This window comes from Sus scrofa, chromosome 10 (assembly GCF_054392235.1).
Source record: "Sus scrofa isolate SSC_HxYL_T2T_F1_AM1 chromosome 10, Sscrofa_HxYL_maternal_Yorkshire_Landrace_v2.0, whole genome shotgun sequence".
In the NCBI taxonomy this organism is placed as follows: domain Eukaryota; kingdom Metazoa; phylum Chordata; class Mammalia; order Artiodactyla; family Suidae; genus Sus; species Sus scrofa.
This window is the reverse complement of record NC_139392.1, coordinates 74,182,891-74,204,589: the sequence shown is the minus strand read 5'-3', so window position 1 is coordinate 74,204,589 and position 21,699 is coordinate 74,182,891. Positions and strand designations below refer to the sequence as shown.

Below are 21,699 nucleotides of genomic sequence, written 5' to 3'. Positions count from 1 at the left end.
CAGGGAACTCCTATTTGTAGTTTTTTGAACAAACACGAGTGCTTAGGAATACTGCTATAAGATTCTACTGTCAACTGCAGACTCTTCTTACTGAGCTGTGGGCACACCTCTCAGTTTGATGAGGTTGAAGGAAATGAATCTTCCCTTTACTGGAGCTCTTTGATCTTTTCTTCAGTTGGTTCACTTATGAACATTGATCTGCTCTAGCCCACGTCCCAGGTTTATCGGAAATCTTCCCCGTGTCAAGGTTGATATACACACGCAATGTTAATTCCCATTTATTCTCTCATTTCGTGCAGATCAGACATTGAAAAACAGAATTCTTCATGAGTTAGGTTTCTATAAAGAGCTAGCTATCTTGGTGAAGGTACAAACCTGTTAACGAAGACCCCAGGGGGGTTCATGCCCCTCCTCGATGTACTCAGTAAAATGATCTGCTCCTTCTGTCTGCTGATACTCAGGGGTGGCTCCTGCTGGTGTGTGCACATGTGTCTTTGTGTTGGAAGGAGGGAGGGAAACTCTGAACACTGACTTTTCACAGGAAGAGCATTACTTGCGGGATGCAGACCTTCCCAATGATCCTCTGCCATTATTCACAAAGGAACCACCACTCCCACCTCACCCACCCACCCTCTCGCTCAGCCCACCTCACACCATCTCCATCCCTGCCAGGTGCTCAAACTCCCATTTTGCTGTGAGACTGACTCATAATCACCTAGGCACGTGCTATATGCTGTGGGCTGCACTTTAGCCCCGTAAAAGAGTTTGAGCTTTACATGATGATTAGGATTTTCATCATTAAAAAAAAAACAACAACTAAGGTGAAATTCACATAGCATAAAATTAATCATTTGGAAGTGAACAATTCAGTGGCCTTTTGTACATTCATAATGCTATGCAACCACAACCACTACCAAATATATATTCCAAAATATTTTTATCGCTCTAAAAGCTAACGGTGACATTTTCATCATCCTAAAGAGAAGCGGTGAACATTTTCATCACCTCAAAAGGAAAAGGGGTACCTAGTAAGCAGCTGCTCCCTGTTCCTCCCTCTCCCCAGCCCCTGGCAATTAGATTTGCTAGTGGCCTTTGCAGATCTGCCTATTCTGGTGTTTCATGTAAATGAAATGGAATCATATAGTATGTGTCCTTTTGCAGCTAGCTTCTTTCACTGAGGCAATGTTTTTGAAGTTCATCTGTATTCCAGCCTGTGTCCAGCCTTCTAATGACAGAATAATACCCATGAGGTGGTTTGTTGCTGCCATCAGAAGGTGATGAGTATTTGAGTTGTTTCTACATTTTGGCTGTAGGGAATAGTGTTGCTCTGAATGGGTGTTTGCATGTGTTAGTTTGCATCCCTATTTCCAATTCTTTAGGGTCTGTACCTGGGAGTGGAATTGCTGGGTCATATGATAATTCTATATTTAGCTATGTTAGGAGATATCTAATTTGTTTTCCATGGCAGCTGCATGAACATCTGGATTTAAGTTGTAAAATACTGACAGCACCTCAAAATCTGATGCAGATGTCTAAAGCTGCTCTCTGCCCTCGCCTAGCCTCAGCAGGTGCCCAGGTGGGAGAAGGAGCTGTGGAGGCTTCCTTACGGGACAGACAACTTCATCTTCCCCAATAAAATGGACATCTGTAGGCAGAGGGCACGACGAGGAAAAAGGAGAAAAAGAAAGGGAGGACATGGAGTTCCCACAGTGGTGCAGCAGAAGCAAATCTGACTAACATCCATGAGGATGTGGGTTCGATCCCTGGCCTTGCTCAGTGGGTCAGGGATCCAATGTTGCTGTGAGCTGTGGTGTAGGTCGCAGATGTGGCTTGGATCCTGCATTGCTGTGGTTGTGGCGTAGGCCAGCAGCTGTAGCTCCAATTCGACCCCTAACCTGGAAACCTCCATATGCCACGGGTATGACCCTAAAAAAGAAAGAAAGAAAGAAAAGGTTGATAAACACTCAGCAAAGCACATCAAGAGCTTGAAGAAAGGCCTTTCTTCTATGTCTAGAAATTATCCTGAGGAAATTAAGATGGTCTAACTATCCATAGATTAGAGGCCAATTTTCATAGTGAAACTTAGATGTCTACTTGGCAAGAAAATTTACTTCTGTCAAGGTACATCCAATCATATTTTTAACCATATTTTATTTGTGGAAATATTCACAATAGAATATTAATTGGAGAAATAGTTCATTGCATCTATTATGGTGTCAAGTTATAAAAATGAGGGTGTAGAATTATACGCATACATCCATGTATATGTGTGTGTGTGTGTGTGTATGTGCAGTCTGCATGTAGGAAAAACAGAAGGAAAAATGTCACACCTTTAAAATGGGATCCCCTGTGATTATTTTCTTTGTTCTTTTTTTTTTCTTTTTTGGCTGCATTGTGGCATATGGAAGGTCCTGGGCCAGGGATTGATTCTGAGCCTCAGTTGTGACCTACACCACAGCCACAGCAATGCTGGATCCTTAACCCACTGTGCTGGGCTAGGAATCAAATTCACACCACCACAGAGATAACACTGGATCCTTAACCCACTATGCTACAGTGGGAAATTCTATTTTCATTTATATATATACATTTCCCCATTTTCCAAATTTCTTTCTTTTTTTTTTTGCTTATTCATTCTTATTTATTTCTATTTAAAACATTTTTTTTCTTTTTTATCATTTATTTATGTATGTAATTTTTTTCTACTGTACAGCATGGGGACCCAGTTATACATACATGTATACATTCTTTTTTCTCACATTATGTATTCCATCATAAGTGACTAGACAGAGTTCCCAGTGCTACACAGCAGGATCCCATTGCATCCTGAAGGCAACATTCTGCATCTATTTACCCCAAGCTCCCAGTCCCTCCCACTCCCTCCCCTTCCCCAAATTTCTAACAGTGAACTTCTATACCAAAAAACACGCAAAACCAAACCACTGAGGAGATGCCAGAAGAGACACCTATTTCTCCATTAATTCATCCATCTATACATTCCTATATCCACTCATCAGCCCTTGTTTCACACCCCTGGGCTAGGCGCTGGGGAAATTAGGGGAGGTTGGTGGTAAAAACCAAACCAAACTGAAGCAAACAAACAAACAAATAACAACCAAACAGGGTTGTTCTTACCTTTGAAAAATAAAATTTATTTTTGTCTTTCTAGGGCCACATCTACAGCATATGGAGGTTCCCAGGCTAGAAGTTGAATAGGAGCTGGAGCTCCTGGCCTATGCCTCAGCCACAGTAACACCAGATCTGAGCCTCACCTGCAACCTACACCACAGCTCATGGCAAGGCCAGATCCTTAACCCACTGAGCGAGGCCAGGGATCGAAACTGCGTCCTCATGGATACTAGTCAGATTCATTTCTGCTGAGCCATGATGGGAACTCCACTTTGAAAAATTTTAATTTCTGAAATGTCAAGATGATGAAATTCATGAAATCTCATACTTCGTGATCCCCTCTTTTTTATGTCCTTAAATAAAATTTAAAAGCTTCCTTTTGCTCTTAAAAAATATTATTCTTGGGGTTCCCTGGTGGCCTAGTAGGTTAAGGATCTGCTGTTGCCACTGCTGTGGCTTGGGTCCCTACTGCAGTGAAAGTTTGATCCCTGGCCAGAGAAGTTTCACTTGCTATGGCTATGGCCAATATATATATATGTGTGTGTGTGTACATATATATGTATATATACATGTATATATATATGTATATACATATATGTATATGTATACATATGTATACATATATGTATACGTGTATATATGTGTGTGTGTGTGTATATATATATATCTTAATATTTCAAGCAACCTTTGCAAATTGCTTCATCTGACTTCACAGAGACCGTTAGATAAAAATTATGAACCTCATCCTGGTTTTAGAAAGGAGTGCCCCCTACTCCACTTCAGCCTGATCAAAGCATTAAGTAGTCATCTGTCTGCTTATTTTTCCTTCCTCAAAAATTAAACAGCAGTTCTTACTCTCGGGGCAGGTTTAAATAGAACAATAAGAATTATTATTAGTGGTATGTGTTCTTTCTTTCTTCTATATTGTCAAAAATAATCTACTGGATTCCCTTGACATTCCTTTCTACAGAGGCTAGATGTCCCAATTTTTATTTTTCCTTGAGTGGAAATGCCCAGAGGCAGTCAGGATATTGCCTATTATAATCCAGTCAATGAGAAATGGAACACAAAGTAGAAACCAAATCTCTCAAATCTGGCTCAAGATTTCAGTAAAATTTTAAAAGGAAATCCTATCTGGGAGAGAAGTGTACCTGCATGAGAGGGTAAATCTTTCCCACAAAAGTAAAATGTCTCCCCTGTGTTTCTTTGCATTAAAAATCAGTTGCCATCAAGAAACAGCAGAGACACGCAAGGCTGCTGTTACAGATGGAAAACTACCTGTAAAAATGATTTCCCTACGGTTCCCCATTTATTCTGTTCTCTCCTCAGATAATAAATAACCTTGCCCCGTTTTGAACGTCAAGTCTGACTTCGTGCCGCGAGACCTCCAGGTGTCTCCTGCTATGAGAAGAATCAAGCTGGGTCCAATCAATTCTTGACATGATTGCCAGGCCGGGAGGTGGTAATATTCATAGCAGAAAGGACAAGAGGGAAACCAACTCCTTTTCTGAGGGTGAATAGCACTAGGAAATTAAGAACTGCAAGGTGGATTAGGTCCATGCAAATCTTCAGCATACATACAGCCCAGGAGGGGTGCATGAGGATGGATGGCGGCCATTGGATATACGTCATAATTTGCTCTGCCCGCAGTGAACAGATACAAACTAAGAATCTGAATCAAACTCTTCTTTACCACTACACAACGCTGAAATGTTTTATTTGGTGTATTCAGAAACCAGCAATTGTCTCTTTATTAGCTTTTTTGTGAAAGATTAATAGAGGTAGAGATTCAACAAAGACTTTCTTGGGGATCAAGCCCAAGGCAAGTTGGTTACAACGGTGAGGACCTACCAAAACATATTCTGATTCCCTCGTGAAAACTCTCCCAGTATAACCACATGTGCATACACACACACACACACACACACACACACAACATGGCAGGAATCTCATTAGTAGAAACCAGGGTGTCTGGGGCTGAGTGGGACTGGATGTGAAGATCAACTCTGAGCTACTCAAACTTGACCTATCCTCCCAGGGTCAACTCCAGAGTCTGTCACCAGGCTGACCTTCACCCAAAGACCCAAAAGCTCAACCTGCAAGAGTTCCAGAGAGGTTGTAGAACATTAAATTATACCTATTATCAAATGGCTTTGGGACACATGAGGAACATGCCAGATGCAAATCCGAGGCTCAAATCCAATTTAAGTCCAAATCTGAAGGCTCTACTTTTACAAAAGAACAAAAAAAATCAAGCACAAACTAAAATGATATTTCCTGCCTATGTCACAGATTGACTTCAGTGGGTTTGACTGGAGGGTGTGCATCACAGAGGAATCTATAGGATACTTAAGCTTAGGTTTATTTGGTGTCTGATTAGAAAAAGCCCTTTCTTTCTTTCTTTCCTTCTTTCTTTCCCTCTTTCTTTCCTTCCTTCCTTTCTTCCTTTGTCTTTTCAGGGCCACACCTCTGTATATGGAAGTTCCCAAGCTAGGGGGTTGAATTGGAGCTGCAGTCATCAGCCTACACCACAGCTCATGCCAACACCGGATCCTTAACTCACTGAGTGAGGCCAGGAATCAAATCTGCATCCTCATGAATATGAGTCGGTTCGTTACAGCTAAGCCACAAAAGGAACCCCCATAGAAAATGCCTTTCTTAATGTAAACTGATGGCCCGTAGAAACCTCTAAATAAATGTTAACTATTATTGTGATTACTGATGGTAATTGTGATACTTGAAATGACATATAAAGTGGTTTATATGTAAAGTGATTCACCCTCATCTCTGGGTCCAGCCCTTGTTCCCTAAATGGAGTGGTCAAAGTGTCTTGAGGAAGGATGCTATCGAAGGGAGGCCAAGGTCAAACAGAAGGCAGCCACCTGTCTAGGATGGGTGGATGCATTCCCAGTAGTTTGCCAGCCCAATCTCCACAAACTGAAAATGAATTAACTGGGAGAATCCTAGAATTGCTACCACTGTCCTCTCAGCCAGTTACCATATCTGTGGATAGTTAGGGCAGCTCAGGACGCTGCCACCAGGTGGCGCCATAACAAGACTGTGACCAAAAGCCTAACCCAGTAGCTCACTTGTTCAATTCGTTAACCTCACAATGAAGGAACTTCATATTTTACAAATTGGGGCCCCATTTATTGTATTATGGCTACTGTGTTATGGTAATGTTTAAGGTTGGAGGAGACTGCATAATAATTTTGAGCAAAAGACATAAAACGAAACTACTTAGGGCAAATAGAATACACAAGTCACCCTAGCTATGGCAAGGTTTACAATATATTATTGTTATTATTATGTTATGCCATTATATTGCCTTGATGTTATTTGTGATACATGCCAACATCCGTGTAAACCTCAGGTTAAAATGCCATCTTCATGCTAACACCTCAATGTGTCTATAGCTTATTAACTCGAGAAAATGAGTACATTCTGTTTGTAAGCTTGAGAAACAAGTATCTCCAAACCATCCTGAAGCAGCAGAAAAGTCCTGCTTCTTCACCACTCCCTGAATGTCAAGCCAGCTCATAAAATAAGTTCCCAAACATAAGAACTGAGATGGTGACACAAGTGGAAGCAATGGGTACCAGTGGGGAGTGTCTGCATGGACACACAAAAGATGCTTTCTTTGGATGCTCAGGAATAACAGAGGAACAGACCTCTGCAAGGATGGAAGATCTATGAACGTGGAGTCTCAGGTATTCATGTTGGATGACCTCTGCAAGGATGGATAAGCTGGTGGGATGTTGAGGCAACTGCCATGAAATTTCCAAGAGGCAGTGGGACACGCATTGGTCAAGACAGTGGGGCCTCGGGGGGCCAGGGCTGCTTGGGGAGCCCTCTTGTTTGGCAGGATAAGGTCAAGCCTGGATGAACAAGCCTATGCCATACTATTAAGCTTGAGGAAGAGGGCAGAGGAGGCATCCAGGCTCTTGTGCCCAGGGGACCAGATGACAGGGAGGTGAAGATGCCGATGACCAAGTCAGTTTCACAGAGGGCTTTGCTGGTTCCCTAGACCGTTTTACGTTTCCTCCCATTTCCCCCTTACCCTCTTTCCTGGTTTGGTTCTCATTTTATCTTATCACAGCTAGGTTCTGCTGACTAGATCACAAATTCACCATTGCTCTGGAATCCCAGAAGCATAATATGTGCTCATGATTTTTCCTCTAACGTTCATTATCCTGGAGTGCTCCTTAAAAAACTTGGGCTCTGTATTTATCCAGAAATCCCATTCCTGAGCATATATCTGGATAGAACTTTCACTGAAAAAGATACATGTACCCCTATGTTCATCGCAGCACTATTCAGAATGGCCAAGACATGGAAACAACATCAATGTCCACTGACAGATGAATGGATTAAGAAGATGTGGTACATATATTCAATGGAATATTACTCAGCCATAAAAAGACAAATGAATGCCATTTGCAGCAACCACGGATGGAACTAGAGATTCTCATACTAAGTGAAGTAAGCCAGAAAGAAAAAGACAAATACCATATGATATCACTTATTTGTGGAATATAAAATTTGGAACAGATGATCCTTTCTAAAAAGACAGAAACAGATGATGGCCAAGGAGAGCAGACTTGGAGGTACCTGGTGGGGGAGGGGGAGGGAGTGGGATGGACAGGCATTTGGGGGTTTTTTGGATGCAAACCATTATATTTGAAATGGATGGGCAATGGGGCCCTACTGTAGGGCATGGGGAATTGTGTGTGGCTGGGTCACTTGCCTGTACAATGAAACTTGAGGAAACAGTAAATCAACTATACTTTAGGACTTCCCGTCGTGGCTCAGTGGTTAACGAATCCGACTAGGAACCATGAGGTTGCAGGTTCGATCTCTGGCCTTGCTCAGTGGGTTAAGGATCTGGCGTTACTGTGAGCTATGGTATAGGCTGCAGACACGGCTTGGATCCTGCGTTGCTGTGGCTTGGCGTAGGCCGGTGGCTACAGCTCCAAATGGACTCCTAGCCTGGGAACCTCCATATACCGCAGGAGTGGCCCAAGAAAAGGCAAAAAAAAAAAAAAAAAAAAAAAAAAATCAACTATACTTTAATAAAAAATAAATTTTAAAAGATTTAAAAATTAAAAAAAAAAAAACCAAACAAACCTTGGCCTCTGCATCTAAATAGATCTAGCCGAAGTTAACCTCCAACTCCAAAATTTTATGAGCTGGGGGAATGCTCTAAATCTCTGTTTTTCAGCCTATGAAATTTGGGGATCTAAGAGTACCTGCCTTATGGGGCCATAGGGAGATTTAAATGAAATACTATATTGAAAGCACTTAGCACAGTGCCTGTCATTTCAATTAAATGCCTGATAAATGGTAGTTATTATAATTTGCTATTACACTTAAGCTCTTTGTTTCTATTTTTCTTTCCTGTTTTTTCTTACTTTAAAATTAATTTAAAACTAAATTAACTAATTTAATTACATTAAAACTAATTTCCCATTCTTATCCATTTTTCTTTCTTATCCAAAAAAAAACCAATTTAATTCCACTTTGCTAGTTTTATTTTAAAGTATTATCTGTGGATTGCATTCTTATGTTAAGTTTCATTTCAAAGAATCTAATCCCATTTGCTGTTTTACTCCTCATTTAATTTGTCCATTATTGTTTTGCATGAACTTTAATATGTATTAGAGTTCAACTTTTCTTATTTATTTATTTTTGGTGACAACAATTAAGTTCTACTCTCAGCAAACGTCGCTTATGCAATACATTGTCATCAACTGGAGTCACCAGGTTTTACATTACATCCTCAGACCTTATTCATCTTAGAGCTGAAAGTTTGTCCCCTTTTGCCACCCTCTCCTTGACATACCTGCCCCTCCCCTCCAGCCCCAGGAAACATTTTTTTTCTGTACCCACAGGATATAGAAGATCCTGGGCCAGGGATCAAATCTGAGCTGCAGCTGTGACTTGCACCACAATGGTGGCAATGCTGGATCCTTAACCCACTGCGCCACAATGGAAACTCCTGGAAACCCCCCCTTTAACGGCCACACCTGCAGCATATGGAAGTTCCTGGACTAGGGGTTGAATCAGGCCAGCCCATGACACAGCCACAGCAACACAGGATCCAAGCTGCATCTGTGACCTATGCCAGAGCTCACAGCAACAATGGCAAATCCTTAACCCACTGAACAAGACCAGGGATTGAACCCACGTCCTCATGGATACTAGTTGGGTCCTTAACATAGTAAGCCACAATGGAAACTCCTGTAAACCACATTTTTACTCTCTGTTTCTGTGAACTTGAGTTTTTGTTTTTTAGATTCTACACTTAAGTGATCCCATGCAGCCTCTGTCTCTGTCTGATTTATTTCAGGCACAACCATGCTCAGCACTTCCCCAGAGCTGATTCTCCTCAAGCAGGAGGCACATGGCTTTGTGGACCCGTTCCCTCCCCACACCTCAAGCTGACCATTCTATGCGCAAGGACATTCATGCTTTGGCAATCCATCTGGATCCATTGGACTTTTGGAAACCAAGTCAATGGGGCGCCACAAGGCAGTGGGGTGGCAGGAAGGTGCGATTAGGGTGAAGGCTTCCTCTCTGTGTCGGTGGCCTGATGCTGGTTGGCAACCAGAAGGTGGTGACTACCCTCCATTTTCTTCCCAAGCACCCTGTTAGCTTTGACTGTATGGTCATGGTGCATCTCATAACCAGATATTTCTAACTTTGCAAGGGCTGTTGGGTTACTTAGAATCAGCCTGGTGTCAACCCATACAAATGCAGAAATAGGGTGGTGCGTTAAGAATTTATTCCCTGTCTTTTGCTTCATATTCTTCACTTTTTTAACTTAAATGTTTATTGCAGCACCTATACATGTTTAAAATAAATTAAACAACCATTTATTTGAATATTTGATATCATGTAGGAGAAGATGACAACTGATAGGTAGTATTTTCTCATTTTCCATCTCAAAATTGGGTAGGGACAGGCTTCTGAATCTGAGCCTGATTATTACACAGGCCATCTTCTTGGAATTAATAGAAAATGTCTCTGCAATGTCACACCCATGAGAGGGGGAATCCAACAAATGGTTGACTTAGGATAATACTAGATTTATCTTAAGGATCCAGAGCCTAGAAAGTAAGCAGTGTTTATGTCAGTTAACAGTAACCATGTCAGTGGCTTTGTCATTCTCTAATAATCACAGAGAACAGACAGTAACTCAGCTGCATTTACTCCTATTTTCCCATAGGGCTAATCATTTGGTTTTTGAATCAGTAACTACTTGCCATGGACACGTGGACATCACCTGCCTTGTTTACATCATATCATTTGGTTCTGTGCCATTATCATTAGAAATCTTTGCAATCTTCATTTCTTCCCTTTCTGCATTTATTGAGAGTAGACATGGATAGAAGAATTCTTTGGTAGAAAATGGGAAAGATATGGAAGCAACTTTAGTGTGCATCAGTGGATGAATGGATGAAGAAGGTGTGGTATATACACCCAGTAGAATACTACTCAGACATGAAAAGGGAAGGAAATCGGACAACATGGATGGACCTTGAGGGCATTATGCTAAATGAAATAAGTCAGACAGATACTCTATGATCTCAAAAAATAAAGATTCAGAGACCAGATTGGTGGCTGCCAGAGGTCGCGGTGGGGGGCAGGGATAGATGAAAAGAGTGAAAGGGCTCAAAAGGTACAAACTCAGTTATAAAATAAGTAAGTCCTGGAGATGTAATGTACAACATGGTGACTAGAGTTAATAACACTATATTATATATTTGAAAGTTGGTAGGAAAGTAGATCTTGAAAGTCATCACAAGGAAAAATTTTTCTAACAATGATGGATGGATATTAACTAGACTTACTGTGATGATCATTTCGCCAACAAATCCTAAATTATCTTGTATACCTGAAACTCATGTAATGTTAATGTCAATTATATCTCAAAAAACCAGATAAATTACCATTTAAAAGGTGATAGTAGAGGCCTTTTTATAAGCAATGAGAAAGTTAGTTTTTCTTTGGATAGTCAACTTTTTTATTTCACCAGGTGCCTTTGGCATTGGAAAATGGCTAAAAAGAAGACAGGAAGACTAAATGAAGGATATCACTAAATCATAATTAATTAGGCTTTATGTAAGAGTAGAAACTCACAGCAGACTTAGCTTACACCAAGGTGAACTGCCATAGTCAAGGTCAATTCTATTTCTCGTAGCTATAAAACAAGTCGACTAGGACCCACTCCACCAAAGAATAAGAAAGATACAGCAACACCTGGGGCTATGGCATTCCTTTGGCTGACACCTCTTTTTTATTCCACAAAGTTGCATTTTGTTTATTTCTCTACATGGGCACACCACAAAAAATGTCCACTGGATCAGCACCTCCAGAGAGGGATGAAAGCATTATGCTTACATCTGTGCAACTGGGCTGAGCAGGGAGGAACTGGGAAGGTTAGGAGGGGATCTTTCATGCACAATATCGCCCAGCTGTGTGAAAAATCAAGCCTATTGAACTCAAAACCCTGAATCGCCAAAATAACCATGCAACCAGGAAGGAATGGAATAAACAACCCCAGCAAAGCTCAGAGAATTACCCAGCTTGGCTGCATTTCAAACAAATTCATTACCAACCTCCCCAAACTCCGTTATGTGCCTGGGCCTTAGCTGCTCTTTCCCAAAGCTCTGCTGGCTCATTCTTCTTTTTTTGATTAAACGGTAATACTTCTTTGCATCAATCAAAAGTTTACCTAAAAGAGGATTTGAGCTTTTGACATTGGTAGCCATAAATCTAAAAAGCTTTTGTATTGTTTGAAGCCTCTGTGCTATCCAACACTGAAGACAAAGAGCCACAGGCGACCATTTAAATTGAAATGAATTATAATAAAATACCATTACAAATTCCATTGCTCAGGTGCACTAGCCACATTTAGGGTATCCAGCCACACATAGCTAGTGGCTACTGTACTGTCCAGCACAGACATAGAACATCTCCTTCACTGTGGAAAGTATTCCAGGAAAGGGAAAGATTACAGAACTCAGCTTTCACTCTGGGATTGATTTATATTCCTGGAAGCTTTCTGACACTCTAAGAATCTACCTTTCCTGTTTCTCGGTTGAGTTCCTGATATTCCTACTAATGTGGACTTAGATGCCAGAAATTCCCCAGGGTCTAGGTGACTCAGATTATTTGGAAATTGTCTTTGGAGTTCCCACTGTGGCTCAGTGGGTTAAGAAGCTGACTGCAGCAGCTTCAGTCACTTGGGAGGTACAGGTTCAATCCCTGGCCCAGCACAATGGTTAAAGGATCCAGTGTTGCCACAGCTGTGGTGTAGGTTGCAGCTGCAGTTTGGGGATTCAATCCCTGGCCCAGAAACTTCCATATGCTGCAGGTGTGGCCATTAAACAAGAAAATGTATTCATTCTTGGGATTATAAGGGCTTTGCTTCACTGGGGATGCAAAAGATTTCCCAATCTTTAAGGCAGCCTCCCAAGGTCATTGTTACGGTTAATTTTGCACATCAATGCAACTGGATGATAGAATGCCCAGATTATCTCTGGATGTGTTTGTGAAGGTGGACTCAGGAAGTAGATGGCCCTCCCCAATGTGAAGGGTACCATCCAACCCATCAAGGACCTGAATAGCACAGAAGTTGGAGGAAGAATGAATTCATCCCTTGAATCCTGCCTAACTGGTGAGCGAAGATCTATCTTACATTCTCCTGCCCATGGAGTGGGATTTATGTCCTAGGCTCCCCTGGTTCTCAGGCCTTTGGACTCAGGCTGAACACCACCACTCACCCTCCTGGTTCTCCAGCTTGTGGATGACAGATCGTGGGACCTCTCAGCCTCCTAATCACGTGAGCCAATTCCCATCACCCTCCTTATCACAGTAAGTGATGCTTCACTAAAGCCAGTGGAAAGGCTCATTCATGAACTTCCTCAGTCCTGCCTGTTCCACATAGACAGGATATTTTTGCAGGCCTTTCGCCCTAGAAAAGGCACAGGCACCAGCTACCACCTAACCATTGGAGGGGTCGCACTTCCACGCTTTGAGATACAGCAAGGATCGTGCCAAGGATAAATAGGATTAGGATAAACAGAGAATGTGTGGGGGCAGACAAGTCTCCACCTTGGTTCCCCGGAGGATGGGAGGGTGTCATGTCTGCTGTGGTTCGTGATCTGGGCTGCTAAGATCTTCTCTATGCTTATCAAACAAGAACGATGACTATCCTCAGAACTTGTCACTGCCGGAGGCTCTTATTTCTTCCTGAGTTTTATCCTATATTCTGCAGGGAGTAGATTCAGACAAATAATAGCTGGCTCTTGGCAGCTCCTCCCAGGGGGCCACAGCCCCCACCTGCCTTCCTGTTTGGTAGGACTCTGGTCCAGCTACTGCCAACAGAAGCCCAGCAATGGACTGGTTGGTTGATTATTTTCAAAGCTAAATATGCAGAACAGTCTAAGAGACTCTCACATAATCACATGGACACGCAGGTTCTCATCATCTTCTCAACACATTTCTTCCTCTCATCCCAGCCACACCCTGACAAACAGCCAATACTGAAACTGGAACAAAAAAATTAAAAGATGGATCTACCACTCACTTAAAGGGTTTTGTTTTGTTTTGTTTTTAAGTATTGCCACCTCTATATGAGAAGACTGTGTTTTGAATTTTAATACATATTCACCCACTTTCTGCTCTGTTGCTCGTTTTAATCTTCATTTCTTTTCTCTGTCTCCTATTTGTAGACACAAATGTTCCATATTAAAACGCTAGTTCAAAATCATATCTTTAAAAGGAGAAACAGCATATATTCACACACATATATATACAGGTATGTACACACATACATTTATATGTACACATATATAACTTTTTTAATTACATAAAACACGAGGTGAGATCAATGGGCTCCTGTCCCAGTGACTGAAATGCAAAGTGGTACTCCTGGAAGGTAATTTCATCCAGCCCAATCAATAGCTTTATAGTCACGCAAAACCTTTGACCTAATTAACACCTCAACTTCTGGGGAGCTCGCCTAAGGAACCAATCAGATATTCCCACAAAGATCTCTGCCCGGGAATGCTCATCACAGTGTTATATAGAATGACGAAAAGCCAGAGCGGAGACTTGACACGTTTGAGTCAGACAATATTAGATGAACGATGTGTTTATACTGTGGAATGTTATGTAACCAGTAAAGATCATGCATTTAAAGACTATTTGACACCATGAAAAACACTCATATTATTAAGGGTCAAAAGCATAGTATAAATCTGTACATGAAGGCTGAATTCAGTGAAGTTCCCCCACCCCCCAGCTCCCTTCCTCTCCAAAATGCTGTTTATTATGGTATCCCCCGCTTTAGATTTTCTGTAAAAATTCAATGAAATAAGCCTTGGACATTCTTTTTAAAAAAAATTGGGGGGGGGGGTCACACCTGAAGCACCAGGCTAGGGGTTGAATCCACGCTGAAGCTGAGGCCTACACCACAGCCACAGCAACACTGGATCTGAGCTGCATCCACGGGCTACACCACAGCTTGAGGCAATGCCAGATCCTTCACCCACTGGGGGAGGCCAAGGATCGAATCCACATCCTCATGGACACTATGTTGGGTTTTTAACCCACTGAGTCACAACAGGAACCCCTAAGCCTTGTGCATTCTCAGCACAGTGTTTACGAGTGATAAAAGAGCCATCTATATTAGCTATTGTCATAAAGCACACACACACAAGATATCTATGGTAAGCTAGGAAGTGACAGGGTATTAGTAAACAGTGAGATTGCTAGTGACTTTCCTTTTTTATTTCTTTATACTGCTTGAATTTTCAATGATATACAATGAGCGTATGTTACACTTGTAACCTGAAAGAGACACCGCAGATCTCACTGTACTATAATAAAGTTAAGTTATTGTTTAAATACCACCCAATATGTCAGGGAGGTCAGGGGTGAGGGTTCTGGTCAGAAGTGCTGAAGGAGTAAAGTGTGATCAGGCTGCCCATGGCCTCAGCCACCTAAGGTCTTTGGTGAGGAATGTCACCTCCACAACAGAGAATCTCAATAACACAATCACAGACCACACACACCCACTCAAATTCATCCCACGTCTTCTCATTTTATCCACTGTGAGGATATAGGAAAATGGTTTCTTCTAGCTGCTGCTAACAGCCTAAGAGCCTAAAGCTCATTGTGACATGTCCTGCCTGGGGATGTCAGGTGGGGCAATAGATGTCATCTTTCCTAGGCTGACTTGCCACACCAGCCCTTCCCACACTAGCCCATTTCCCTAGTGAACCCATCAGGCCTCTGCCAACAAGCTGGAAATGTGAGGCCAGAATCAATCTCATAATTTACCGCTCATTAAAAGCCCCAAACCTGGAGTTCCCATCATGGCTCAGTGACAATGAGCCAGACTAGTATCCATGAGGATGCAGGTTCCATCCCTGGCCTCACTCAGTGGGTTAAGGATCCAGCAGCATTGCTGTAAGCTGTGGTGTAGGTTGCAGACGTGGCTTAGATCTCACATTGCTGTGGCTGTAGCAAAGGCCAGCAGCTGCAGCACCAATTCAACCCCCTAGCCTGGGAACTTCCATATGCTGCAGGTATGGCCCTTAAAAAAAAAAAAAAAAAAGAAAACCCCAAACCTTTTCCTTTTTTCTGTTTCTTCTCTGTAAATTTATCATTTTCTTTTTTGGTCTTTTCAGAGCCATATCCACGGCATCTGGAAGTTCCCAGGCTAGGGATCTAATCAGAGCTGTAGCCGCCAACCTACGCCAGAGCCACAGCAATGCGGGAACCAAGCCACGTCTGCGACCTACACCACAGCTCATGGCAACGCCGGGTCCTTAACCCATTGAGCAAGACCAGAGATTGAACCACAACCTCATGGTTCCTGTTAGATTCGTTAACCACTGAGCCACGACGGGAACTCCAAATTTATCATTTTTGTCCCAAAGTTATGTAAGCTTTCAAGCTTAACCACTTTGGGGTTTTCATTTCTTTTATGCAAAATCTCTTGTGTACACATAAAACAAAATATTAATATCAAATAAAATGTGTCTGCCTTTTCTCCTGGTAATCAGGACATTCATGGTTACCAGTTTAATTTGCATGGCCCCAGGGACAGAACATAAGACGGGAGAGGAAAAAGTTTACCTTCCCTATGGTCTCATATTTATGGCCTCCAGAAATATAAGAGAATAAATATCTGTTGTTTTAACCCAACAAGTTTGGGGTAATTTATTGCAGCCCTAGCAAACTAATACAAGCCCTAAACTCCAGACATCCTGGACTCAGCTTCCTGAACAACTCATGGGAAGTCCTGTCTCCTTATATTTGCTCACATTTAATAGTACTCTGGTCATTTATCCTTCCAACCACCCTGGTGTAAGTACTGTCATAAACCCCTTTGGACAAGTGACAACACAGAAATGTAGAGAGGTCAGGTAATCACTCATAGTTCCAAGCCAGTGCTCAGCTAGATCTGAGTGCCAGGTCTGGGATTTGAACTCACATAGACTGGTTGAAGTCCTCTGCTCTTAATTATCACGTTCTTAACTACTGTGTTATTACCTTAAGAGATTCATCTCTATTTTACAGACAAGAAAATCAAGGTTCCTAGATATTTCTACAGCTGTGATTGAAATTAGACCAAATTGGGCATTCTGTTTGTAAGGAGCCACTTACCATTTCTCTTAAATTTCCTTCCTCTCCCCTGCCATGCAAGATCTTCAGGGGGAAAAAACTGTATTTTACTTACTTTGGGTGCCCTGGATTTTTTTTTTTTTCTTTTTTTACAGCCACACCTGCAGCATATGGAAGTTCCTGGACTAAGGGTTGAATCAGAGCTGCAGCTGCAGGCCTACACCACAGCCATACCAATGCCAGATCCAGGCTGCATCTGTGACATATGCTACAGCTCACAGCAATGCTGGATCATTAACCCACTGAGTGAGGCCAGGGATCAAACCTGCAACTTCATGGAGACTAGTTGGGTTCTTAACATGCTGAGCCACAATGGGAACTCCTCCCTGAAGCTTTATTCACTGTTCCTGAGTAAGCAAAGGATGAGTGAGTAGTGTGGGCCAGCCTGGAATAGAATGCATTTTGATGTTGCCAAGACCACAGAGTATTTGAAGCTGGGATCTAACATTTAAGTAAGAATCACAAGAATGAGTCAAATTAAGTGACTTGGAAAACTGTCAGACGTGACAACACATTATAACCCAATTTCCTAATGGAAGTTGTAGACAGGCTGCCATGAGAGGTATTTCCTTTTAAGGGGCTTAAAAGCCCTGACTGTACCTCAGTGACGCCTTAGCATGGGGAACTGGCTGCCAGATTTTCTTCATCTCTCTTTAGTGGGAACCCGTGTGATATAATGAAATGAAGCAGATCCAAGCTCCAAAAGGATGCCTGGGGTATGAATAGATGCCCTTTTTGATGCTTCAAGACAATGTCTTTGTTTGGGCTGAAGAAGTGCCGCAGGACAGCTCCAAATTGGCCCTCTTCTCCCAGGAGGAGAAGGGGGGGTAACCTCTCCATAGTATCCCCCTCTGACGCCTTCCCTGTGGGACCCCCACTAACAAGGGCTGCTTGAGCATCTGCACCTGAATGCAGAGGCACAGAGGCCTTTGTATTAGCCACCCTGGGAAGACAGCCTTTGGGAGAATATTAATTATACAAGATGCTGCATCATTATCCTTTGCCTCCTAAGACCTCCTGCTTCCATTGAGAAGTGGAACAGCCCCAGCTGTCCTTCCAGCTTCACCTAAATGCTCCCGCCCCTGTGGCCGCCCCCACTGCCTTATCAGAGAAGAGGGGCTGGATCAGATGTCAGCCCTGGGCTCCCAGCATCCCATCATCTTATTTCCTCCTTAATGGAAGAACAGATCTGCTCTCCTGATACCAAAAATCACTTAGTCCCTACACTGCTCAGCCAGCTCTTCTCCTGTGGATACTGGACACCAGGGAGAGAAATGATATACATCCTTAAAGCAGACGAAGATGCCTCGAAACCACAGTAGGAGAGCAGAACATCTCTCTGTAATCATGTGGCGGATGCTTCTCATCGGCACCATGGTGAGCTGGTTTTCAAGAAGGTACATTTGAAGATTGTGACTATCTTTTTTATGGCATTGAAGTACAGTTGATTTACAATATTATGTCATTTTTGGTGTACAGCATAGTGATTTAGCATTTTTACAGGTTCTCCTCCATTAAAAGTTAATTAGAAGATAATGGCTATAATTTCCTGTGCTGTAGGATATATCCTTGCTGCTTATCTAGTTTATACATAGTAGTTTGTACCTGCTAATCCCACACCTCTAACTTGCCCCCTTCCACTCTCCCCTCTGACAACAATAGTTTCTTTCTTTCTTTCTTTCTTTTTTTTTTTTTTTTCCTGTATAAGGTTGCGCCTGCGGCATATGGAAGTTTCCAGGCTAGGGGTTGATTTGGAGCTTCAGCTGCTGGCCTATGCTACCGCCACACCAACACCAGATCCAAACTGCATTTGTGACCTACACCACAGCTCACAACAACGGCAGACCCTTAACCCACTAAGGAAGGCCAGGGATCGAACCTGCATCCTCATAGAGACTATGTTGGATCCTTAACCCGCTGAACAACAATGGGAACTCCCTGACTTATTCACACAATGATTCTTTCTTGCCTGTACAGAGATATACAGGGTCCAACCTGCACAACCCAGAGACCCTGAATTTAGGTCTTCAAAGCCCAACTCAGATCCCACATGTGCTTCTATGAAGCCTTCCTTGACTGTCCTTGTGGAGACAAGGGGAGGCAGTGATGGTACCCAAAGTACTGGGCTGGGAGTTAGCAGACGTTGGATCTAACTGTGGCTCTGCCAAGTGCAAGCTGAGTGACCCCAGACAAATCTTTAATTTAGTTAGGCCTTACCCATGGCAGGTGGAAGTTCCCGGGCCAAGGATCAAACCCGTGCCACAGCAGCAACCCAAACCCCAGTAGTGACAACACTGGATCCTTAACTGCTAGGCCACTGGGGAACTCCTAGACAAATCACTTAACCTTTCTGGACTTCAGTTTTATCTATGGAAAACAAAGGAGTGAGAAGTTCCTGTCCTGGATCAGCAGTAACGAACCCAACTAGTATCCATGAAGAGGTGGGTTCGATCCCTGGCCTTGCTCAGTGGGTTAAGGATCTGGTGCTGCCATGAGCTGTGGTGTAGGTTGCAGATGTGGCATGGATCCCATGTTGCTGTGGTTGTGGTATAGGCCAGCAGCTGCAGCTCCAAATGGACACCTAGCCTGGGAAATTCCATAAGCTGTAGGTGTGGCCCTAAAACTTTTTTTTAAAAAAAGAGGAGTTCCCATCATGGCTCAGGGGTTAATGAAACTGATTAGTATCTATGAGGATGCAAGTTCGAGCCCTGGCCTTGCTCAGTGGGATAAGGATCCGGCGTTGCCATGAGTTGTGGTGTGGGTCACAGATGGGGCTCGATCCCACATTGCTGTGGCCATGGCGTAGGCCGGCAGCTACAGCTCTGATTTGACCCCTAGCCTGGGAACCTCCATATACCATGGGTGTAACCCTAAAAAGACCAAAAATAAAAGATCCCCTTGTGTCACAGCAGGAACTCCTAGCTCAAAAATTCTATAACCTGTCTCTTTTGAGCTCAAAATTGTTGTAACTTAGTGCTTAATATACATTATCTTATACAATATTATTTCCACATATCTCTATTTCTAACATTATTTGACTAAAAATGTGAGTTTCTTGAAGGCAGGGTCTCTTTAGATTCCCAATCAAAACTTAGTGAATTTTAATGTTCAGAATCTCACTGTTCTCAGATAATCTTATGTTTGACATGTTCCCTGTGTGCCAGAAATCCACTATCATTGTACCTCATGGACATAAGCAAGTTGGAGTATTCTGGGAAAAGTAGGAAGGAAGGAAACCAATTGTGATTTTTAAAAAATCTTCTTTGGGGAGTTCCCATTGTGGGTCAGCAGGTTAAGAGTCTGACTAGTACCCGTGAGGAAGCTGGTTTGATCCCAGCTCTCACTCAGTGGGTTAAAGGATCTGGGAGTGCCACAAGCTGTGGCACGGGTTGCAGATGAAGCTCAGATCTGGCATTGCTGTGGCTATGGCATAGGCCAGCAGTTGAAGCTCTGATTCAACCCCTAGCCTGGGAACTTCCACATGCCACGGGTGTGGCCCTAAAAAGACCAAAAAAAAAAAAAAAAAAAAGTATTTGTATTGTGCCTAAATATAAACAAAGAATTATCTAAGTAATAGCCCCTTGCTAGTTTATACTCTAATACCATAATTTGTAAGGCAGAATCACACCAATAAGCCTAATGGGTGTATAATAAAAAGCACACTATCCAATTTTTTGCAGTTTACTATTGTGGCTGAATTAGAGCAAGCATGATGAACTGGGTCACTTCCTCAGATTATATTTCAGATAAAAGAATGTGAAATTTTATTTAATAAACAATTTTTTTAGCCGTACCCAGGGCCAGGGATGGAACTTGAACCATAGCAGCGACCTGAGCAGCTGCAGTGACAATGCCGATGCTTAACCCCTTGTGCCACAAGAAAACTCCAAGAATGTGAAATTTTAAAACGCCAACAGTTACATTGCTGAAATAGCACAATAGCAGCCAGTTTGGTAGGAAAATGTAGATGCTATCAGCTCTAGAAGCCTTTGTCTTGACTTTAATGGAAAAGCCATGGAAAATAAATACATTCCAGGGGCTCAAAAGTCATTTTAAATTCCATCTGTATACTTAAGTGAAAAGCAAGGCAGGCCCCAAAATAATTAAAGCCATCAATATGAACTACTCAGGTTTGAAAGGGACTGATATTTCTTACTCATAAAAAAATGAAATAGCATGTGCAATTTGGTTTCTTCGCCTTCCGCTACTTGAATTGCAAGGTATAGTTGAAAAGTTAATTTAACAGCAGAATATCATCAATAAGACTGGAGAAGGCCTAATCTTAACCAAATCATTAAAGCATGATTTTCTTTTTTTACTATAACTTTTTTAACTTTATAAACTAAAAGTAACAAGAGTGATTTTTAGACTAAATTCTTTTTTTTTTTTGGCTTTCCCTCTTTGAGAGAAAGAGAGCATGAAGTAGGAAGAAAAGCAAATTTAATAAAATTGAGGGTAATAACAAAATTCCCTACAGAACACTAGGTCAAGGTGTTCAGCTGTTTTTCCCATCATGTTGAAAGCTTTTCTTAGAGGTTCTATTTGAAGAGGCTGGTGGAAGGCTTGAAAGAATAGTACAAACACACAAGCGAAGCCTCTATTAACCAATCAGTCAGCAAATTCACTAGGTTTTGCCAAAGAACAAGGAAAGCCTACTGTGAAATTAACCATTTCACACTATTTAAGAATTTAGTCATGGGTGCTACTTGCCATGACTCCTGGCTGCCTTGCATCCTCAGCTAGAAAGCCTTCCTAACCTAGGCGGGTCATTTCATTATCTCCTTTGAAACCCTGCCTGTTAACATGGCAATACTCATTGGGAAAAGAAGTTCAGCCTTGTGAAGGTGGCACCTAAGGCCACATTCTGCT

The 21,699-nt window shown here is 42.3% G+C and overlaps 1 protein-coding gene and 1 long non-coding RNA gene across 6 annotated transcripts in view; both read right to left on the bottom strand.

Moving 5' to 3' along the window:
* FRMD4A (FERM domain containing 4A) overlaps window positions 1–21,699 on the bottom strand; it is a 665,655-nt gene that overhangs the window by 525,436 nt on the left and 118,520 nt on the right. The window lies entirely within an intron of this gene.
* On the bottom strand, window positions 8,764–20,362 carry LOC146399517 (uncharacterized). Its single transcript, XR_014818351.1, has 2 exons — window positions 19,843–20,362; window positions 8,764–14,719 (listed from the first exon to the last, which is right to left on the bottom strand). It is a non-coding gene; the product is annotated as an uncharacterized LOC146399517 (long non-coding RNA).